Consider the following 7,881-nt stretch of genomic DNA (forward strand, 5'->3'; position numbering starts at 1 on the left):
AGTAACATAGCACTTTAAATATTTGGCTTGGAATCTGCCTTTAACCCCTTGTGTGCCACGCCCTTTCCCCGCCCTGTGCCGGGCGTTCCATTAGCGGGCGGGGTTCATGACGAGCTGGACTCGTCATGGGCACAGCGCAACCGCGGCCCATGACGAGTCCAGCTCGTCATGGGCACAGAAGGGGTTAAAGGCATGGCCTGAAACATGTAGGTAGACCCTAATGCTTGGCAAATACACATGCATATTTTTTTTGTACAGTGAGAATAGCAAAAATGTTATCAACACTATATGTTACTGTTAGACCTGGCATCATTGGCATGAGTCTCTCCTCCATTTTTTTCTGTTTGCCTCCTCTGTTTACGATGTTTTTGCTGGTTTATTGCTTTGGGCACTGTGCCACTGCTGATCAGTGCCACAGTGCAAGTGCTCCCTATGTTAAATTGTTACATTGATTGGTGTTACCATGATTGGCTTGGTTGACTTACTGTTCAGACCCTAGTCTAGTGCACTGCGTGTGCCAAGGGCGTGTAAGTTAACTGCTGCTGGTGGGCTTGCAGCACTGGTTGTGCCACCCACAGAAGCAGCGTGTAAAATGTGTCTCAGGCCTGCCACCGCAGCGCCTGCGTGCAGTCCCTGACTGCCATGTCGACTTGGCAAGGAAACCTACTTGCCAGTCTCTAAACCTTCACTTTGCCACATTTCAGACACCTCTATGGTAGGCCCTAGGGCAGGGTGCATTGTTGGTAAAAGGTAGGTCATGCCCTGATGTGTGTGGCATGACCTAATAGTGAATTACAGCCATTTTCGTTTTTCACTATTGAAGGGCTACCTGCCTCCAATAGGCCAGACTGGGCAGACTGATTATTAACTCCATTATAATCTATCTGACTCAAGGAGCATGGTAGCAAGTCGAGTTTAGTATCCCTGAACTCAGAATTTAATAACACACCCTTTAGGATGGATGGTTTTTAAATTCTATGTTTGAAAATAGCCCTTTTAGAAAGTGGCTATTTTCTTGTCCAACTATCCACCGGTCTCTGCTGGTTTGGTGTGTGTGTCAGGGGCTGGGTGGCTCCAGAGGTCTGAATGAGTCAGTGTGGGGTGAATGAGGCATTTACACATAGAGTGAGGGAAGAGTAGCCTGCCCTGCCTGACACAATACTGGCTCCACCTCCTGCTGGGCGACTGATAGCCCTGCTCCTGCCAGTGACAATACGGGCTCCGCCTCCTGCTGGGCGGCTGAGGACTCTGCCCTGCTCAGTGAATAGGCCAGGTGCCTCTGCCTGGCAACACCCACAACGAACCTGAGATGGGGGGAATTTCCCTGCTTGGACAAAGGGAACAAAGGAGAAAAGGGGTATAAGAGAAGGACCCCTGAACCAAGAACTCAGATCACTTCTGACAAGGAAACCTGTACCAAGGACAAGAAGCCTGCTGATCTAAGGACTTGCCTCCCCTTTCTGCCAGAGTGCTGTTTTGCTGTGGAGGAACCTGAAAGCTGCTTCTTTATTTTTGCCAAGGAACAAGGAGAGAGGAACTTGGTGTGTACTCTCTGAACACTTGCTAGGAAATCTCCAAGGGCTGGAAGAGTGCCAGTCTCCTGCTGAAGTCACAGGGCCAAAGGAGTTCACCATTTGCTGAATTGCTGGAAAGTGTTGTTTCCAGTACACAAGGGAAAATCTGCAGTCTCGACGCCGCCGACGCTGCCGAATCCAGCTCGACATCGTGAGTAACTGCTCCAGTGTCCCGAGCCTTCGACGCCGGCCGCCGGGCCCGATCGACGCCAGCAGCAACGCCAGTGAGCAGTGGGTATCGGCCCCGGCTCCAAGTGACCCCGTCTCGACGCCGGTATCGACGCCAGTGAGGAGTGAGTATCGGCTCCACCTCCAAGCGACCCCGTCCCGACGCCGCTGCTGATCGCATCGACTCGACGCCCTTCTCGACGCCGTGAGCGCTGCTCCGGCCCGACATCCCTCGACGCCGCTGCAGATCGACCCGACTCCGAGGCACGATCGACGCCGACCTCGACGCCGACATCTCGACGCCGTGGATCATCATTTTCTTCATTTCTCAAGGTACTGTACTTGTGGGGTCTGTTGCAACTCCAGGCTCGACGTAGCGCTCCTCGCGGTCGACGCCGAACCTTGGGAATCCTGTAGACTCGAAGTCGTGTGACTCCTGTGGGGGTTACATTGTTGCCAAAGAACTGTGTTTCAGAAGAATACTTAATTTCGTTGCTAAAGAACTATTTGCCAAGAAGAAACCTTACTTGAACTATTATTTTTCCTTCCAAAGAGTATTTATTAAGACTGTGGTATATTTTTGTCGTTATTTGGTCTTGTGCTAAACCTTATATAAAAATACTATTTTTATAATAACTTCTGTGTCGTGTCCATCTGTAGTGTATTCACTTTATTACTGTATGTGGTCATAAATGCTTAACACACTGCCTCTGAGATAAGCCTGTCTGCTCTGCCAAGCTACCAAGGGGGTAGCAGGGGTTATCTGAGTGTGTAATCCCCTTTCCCTGACTAGAGTTGGTTGGTCCCTATTTGTCAGAAGTGTATACCTCTGCCAACTAGAGACCGCCGGTTCTAACATTGGTGGCAGCGGTGGGATTCGAACCCACGCCTCCGAAGAGACTGGAGCTTATATTTTCTTAATCACTGCCAGTTTTGACCATGGAGAATGCCGGAGCTGCTACACCTGTGGAGATTGTTGTGGGGGAATTTGATAAGGAGAAGATAGATTCCTACACGCTAAAAGATCTAAAAGGATTTTGCAAGCAGTTTAAAGTTCCTACCACAGGTGTCACAAAGAAAGACGGCTTCCTCAAAGCGCTGACGGCCTGGTTAGAGGCCAGAAATCCCTCTGATCCGGTGGTGGTACCGGAAGAGGAAGAAGAAGAGGAAGAGGAAGAGCCCACTGGTGGGCCAGTGTCATCTCCAGGCAGTAGTGCGTCCTCTAGGAGCCTTTCCCCTGAAGAATTAGAAGACAGGGAGAGGGAGAGGGGGTACAAGTTAGAAATGGCAAAACTTAAATTAGGAGGGCAGTTGGAATTAGAAAAAGCAAAGAGCCTGAGAGAAGCTGAGATGGAGAGCAAAAGATTAGATTTTGAGAGAGAGAAGTTAGCATTTGAACGTGAGAAGATGTTGAGGGAGATGGAACTTAAAGAAAAGAGTTTAGAGTTGAATCCCTCTGGTGGCAGCGCTCCATCCGTGCCTGCAGAAAGTAGGTTTTATTTTCCTAAAGATGTGATCAAAGATTACAGTAAGAATGAAGATATTAGCCAATGGTTTAAAGCGTATGAGTTAGCATTGTTGGCCCACGGGGTCCCTGAGAAGGATTGGGGAACGGGGTTGTGGAGCCGCTTTACAAACGAGGGGAGAGATACCTTGTTGAGCATGCCTGAAGAAGAAAGGGCGTCTTATACTCATATGAAAAATGCTTTAATGTTGAGGTATGGCTTAACTCCAGAAAAGTACAGACAAACCTTTAGAGAATGTAAGAAGTTGCCTGGTACTACGTGGGTTGAATATGTGTCTTTTTTTTGCAGAGCCATGGATGGTTGGATAAAGGGTAGCAAGGTTGATAGTTATGATGCTCTTTATGATTTGTTTGCTTGGGAGCACTTGTCTAATAACTGTTTTCCAGAGCTACGCCAGCACCTTGTTGATAGCAAGATATCTAACCCTCGAAAACTTGCTGAGGAGGCGGACCGCTGGGTCAGTACCAGGGTCCACAAGGGTCCAGTGGGAGACTCAGCCAAAGGTGGGCAGGGTCCCCAGCAGAATAGTGGGGGGGACAGGGGTAAACAGAGGGAGTTCCAGAAAGGGCCCCAAAGTAATCCCCAAGGGAACCAAGGGAAGGGTTCCCAGCCTCCCCCTGTAAAGAAGCCAGAGGCCCCGACAGGTAAACCTGTTCCAAGGGGCCCCATGACCTGCTACGCTTGTAAGCAAGTGGGACACCGTTATTATGATCCCCAGTGTCCCATGAAGGATTCCAATGCACCACCACGTGCACCCCCTCGTCAGGTGACGAATGTAGCCCTGGGAGGGAATGAGATGGGTGCCCCCGGTGGGTGGGGTCCCGCAGAAATGTCCCTGGTCTCTTTAGGAGACGTGGAAATGGTCCCTCCAACCCCTCTGCCTAATAACACTAAAAAATATAGGCAGTGGGTGACCATTAATGGCCATAGGGTGGAAGCTCTCAGAGACACCGGAGCGAGTGTGACAGCTGTCAAGTGTCACTTGGTGTCCAGAGAGCAGGTGGTCCCTCATGCATTCTACCCCGTTGTAGCTGCTGACAACTCACAGAGTCAGTGTGAGGTAGCTCAAGTTCCTTTTGAGTGGGGGGGGGGTCTCAGGTACTCTTCAGGTTGCTGTGAGGCCCGCCATGCCTGTTGATTGTCTCCTGGGCAATGATTTGGAGGACTCCCCTTGGGCTAAGGTGGAGAGAAAATCGCATCTGGAAATGTTGGGTCTGCCTGAGTGGGTGTGTGCGACCACCCGGTCCATGTCAGCTAGTAAGGGTGTTGATGGGGCCCTGGAGCCTGAAAGTATGGCCCAGGTCCCAACCGTGAAGAGAAGAGGCAGGGGGCGCGGGAAACCGTCCCCCATCGTTCCCGCGGTCCAGGAGGGAGCAGACCCTGAGGGGGATGCCCTGGAACCGACAGGAGAACAAGTGGCCGAACTGGGAGACCTGCCCGAGCTGACCCATTGGCAGCAGGATGGTGGTCCCTCCAGGGAGGAATTTTGTGCTGAACAGAAAGTGTGCCCTTCTCTTGTGGGTATGAGGCAGCAGGCCTCAGCCCAAACGACAGGTGATCAGTCAGGGTCACATTGGATTTACTGGGAGAACGATCTCCTGTATAGCGAGCCTAAGGCTGCTGAGCCTGGGTCAGCCCGTGTGCTGGTGGTACCCCAGCGCTTCAGAGCCTTCCTACTGGGGTTGGCTCATGACGTTCCGTTAGCTAGACATCTGGAGCAGGACAAGACCTATGACAGGCTTGTCACCCATTTTTATTGACCCCAGATGAGAAGGGATTCAGATATCCATTGTAGGACCTGTCAAACTTGCCAGGCAAGTGGGAAAAGTGGGCGGAAGCAGAAGGCTCCCCTCCAACCTTTTCCCGTCGTCAGTACCCCCTTTGAGCGAGTGGGAATTGACATTGTGGGGCCACTGGACCCCAAGACAGCCATGGGCAACAGGTTTATCCTGGTCTTGGTGGACCATGCCACCCGGTACCCGGAAGCCATCCCTCTCCGCACAGTGACGGCCCCCGTGGTGGGACGGGCACTGATGGGTGTTTTCTCCCGCATGGGGTTCACCCAGAGAGGTGGTGTCAGACCGGGGCACCAACTTAATTTCGAATTATATGAAGTCTCTGTGGAAGGAGTGTGGGGTAACCTACAAGTTTACCACTCCTTACCACCCTCAAGGTAATGGGCTGGTTGAGAGATTCAACCGGACCCTCAAAGGCATGATCATGGGTCTTGAAGAACCGATGAGGCGTAAATGGGACGTCCTCTTGCCATGCCTGCTGTTTGCTTACCGTGAGGTGCCACAGAAGTCTCTAGGGTTCAGCCCATTTGAGCTTTTGTATGGTCACCCGGTAAGAGGACCTTTGAGTCTGGTTAAAGAAGGCTGGGAGCAATCTCCCAGGAAACCTCCCCAGGATGTATATAGCTACATGCTGGCCTTTAGGAACCAGACTCGGCGCTTCAGAGATCTTGCTCAGGCAAATCTGGAGGCCAGCCAGGAAGAGATGAAGCGGTGGTACGATCAGAATGCCACTCTGGTTGAGCTTCAACCTGGTCAGAAAGTTTGGGTCATGGCCCCTGTGGAACCTTGTGCGCTCAAGGACAGGTGGACTGGACCATTTGAGGTTGTGGAGAAAAAGAGCGATGTCACCTACTTGGTGGACTTGAAGTCTCCCAGGAACCCCTTAAGGGTCCTGCATGTCAACCGGTTAAAGCCCCACTTAGAAAGGTCCGAAGTGGGCATGCTCCTTGCCACAGATGCTGGGATGGAGGAGGAGAGTGAGCCTCTTCCTGACCTCCTGTGTGCAAAAGAAAAAGATGGGTCAGTGGATGGTGTTGTCCTCTCTGACACAATGACCCCTGAGCAGCAGCAAGATTGTCGCCATCTGTTGGTACAATTCCCTGATCTGTTCTCCTTAATCCCTGGTGTCACTCAGTGGTGTGTCCATGATGTGGACACTGGGGACAGCACTCCTGTGAGGCACAAGGCCTACAGGGTGACTGACAAGGTCAGAGCATACATCAAGGAGGAGGTCTCCAAGATGTTTGCCTTAGGGGTGGTTGAGTCCTCTAGCAGTCCTTGGGCCAGCCCAGTGGTCTTGGTCCCAAAGGCTGCAGCGCCTGGTGCTTCACCAGAACTTCGGTTCTGTGTGGATTACCGAGGACTCAATTCAGTCACCAAGACTGACGCGCACCCCATCCCCAGAGCTGATGAGCTCATCGATCGGTTGGGGGCTGCCCGGTACCTTAGTACGTTTGATCTAACGTCTGGGTACTGGCAGATCGCCTTGACTGATGGGGCAAAAGAGAGGTCTGCATTCTCCACACCAGATGGGCACTACCAGTTCCGTGTGATGCCCTTTGGGATGAAGAATGCCCCTGCCACATTCCAGAGGTTGGTTAACCAGGTATTGGCCGGGCTGGAAGATTTCAGCGCCGCCTACCTGGACGATATAGCAGTGTTCAGCGCCAGCTGGGAGGAACACGTGCGCCACCTCCAGGAAGTGTTGTTGGCCCTGCGCAGAGCAGGCCTCACAATCAAGGCTAGTAAGTGCCAGATTGGGCAGGGTTCAGTGGTGTACTTGGGGCACCAAGTAGGGAGCGACAAGGGGGCCCCCCTGCAACCCAAGATAGATACCATCCTGGCTTGGGTACCGCCCAAAACCCAGACTCAGGTGAGAGCCTTCTTGGGTCTCACGGGTTACTACAGGAGGTTTGTCAAGGGGTATGGCAACATTGTGCACCCCTTGACCTCGCTGACTTCCAGGAAGCAGCCGAGACTTGTGATCTGGACTGACGCCTGTCAGAACGCCTTTGACACCCTGAAAACTGCAATGTGTACAGCACCGGTCCTCCAGGCACCCGACTTTTCAAAAGAGTTCATTGTCCAGACAGACGCTTCAGAACATGGTGTGGGGGCTGTTCTAGCACAGATGTATGAGGAGGGCCGAGACTTACCTGTAGCCTTCATCAGCCGGAGGTTACTTCCCAGGGAACAAAGGTGGAGTGCGATAGAGCGTGAGGCATTTGCTGTGGTCTGGGCGCTGAAGAAGCTAAGACCCTACCTGTTTGGGACTCACTTCCGGGTTCAGACAGACCACAGGCCCCTCAGATGGTTAATGCAGATGAGGGGTGAGAACCCAAAGCTGTTGAGGTGGTCCATTTCCCTACAGGGGATGGACTTTACGGTGGAACACCGCCCTGGTACAGATCACGCCAATGCTGATGGTCTGTCCAGATTTTTCCGCCTTAGTGATGAGGACTCCCTGGGTGAAGGGTAGTTCTCCCCACATTTCAGCTGGAGGGGACACGTGTTAGACCTGGCATCATTGGCATGAGTCTCTCCTCCATTTTTTTCTGTTTGCCTCCTCTGTTTACGATGTTTTTGCTGGTTTATTGCTTTGGGCACTGTGCCACTGCTGATCAGTGCCACAGTGCAAGTGCTCCCTATGTTAAATTGTTACATTGATTGGTGTTACCATGATTGGCTTGGTTGACTTACTGTTCAGACCCTAGTCTAGTGCACTGCGTGTGCCAAGGGCGTGTAAGTTAACTGCTGCTGGTGGGCTTGCAGCACTGGTTGTGCCACCCACAGAAGCAGCGTGTAAAATGTGTCTCA

This window comes from Triturus cristatus, chromosome 10 (genome assembly GCF_964204655.1).
Source record: "Triturus cristatus chromosome 10, aTriCri1.1, whole genome shotgun sequence".
NCBI classification, from domain to species: Eukaryota; Metazoa; Chordata; class Amphibia; order Caudata; family Salamandridae; genus Triturus; species Triturus cristatus.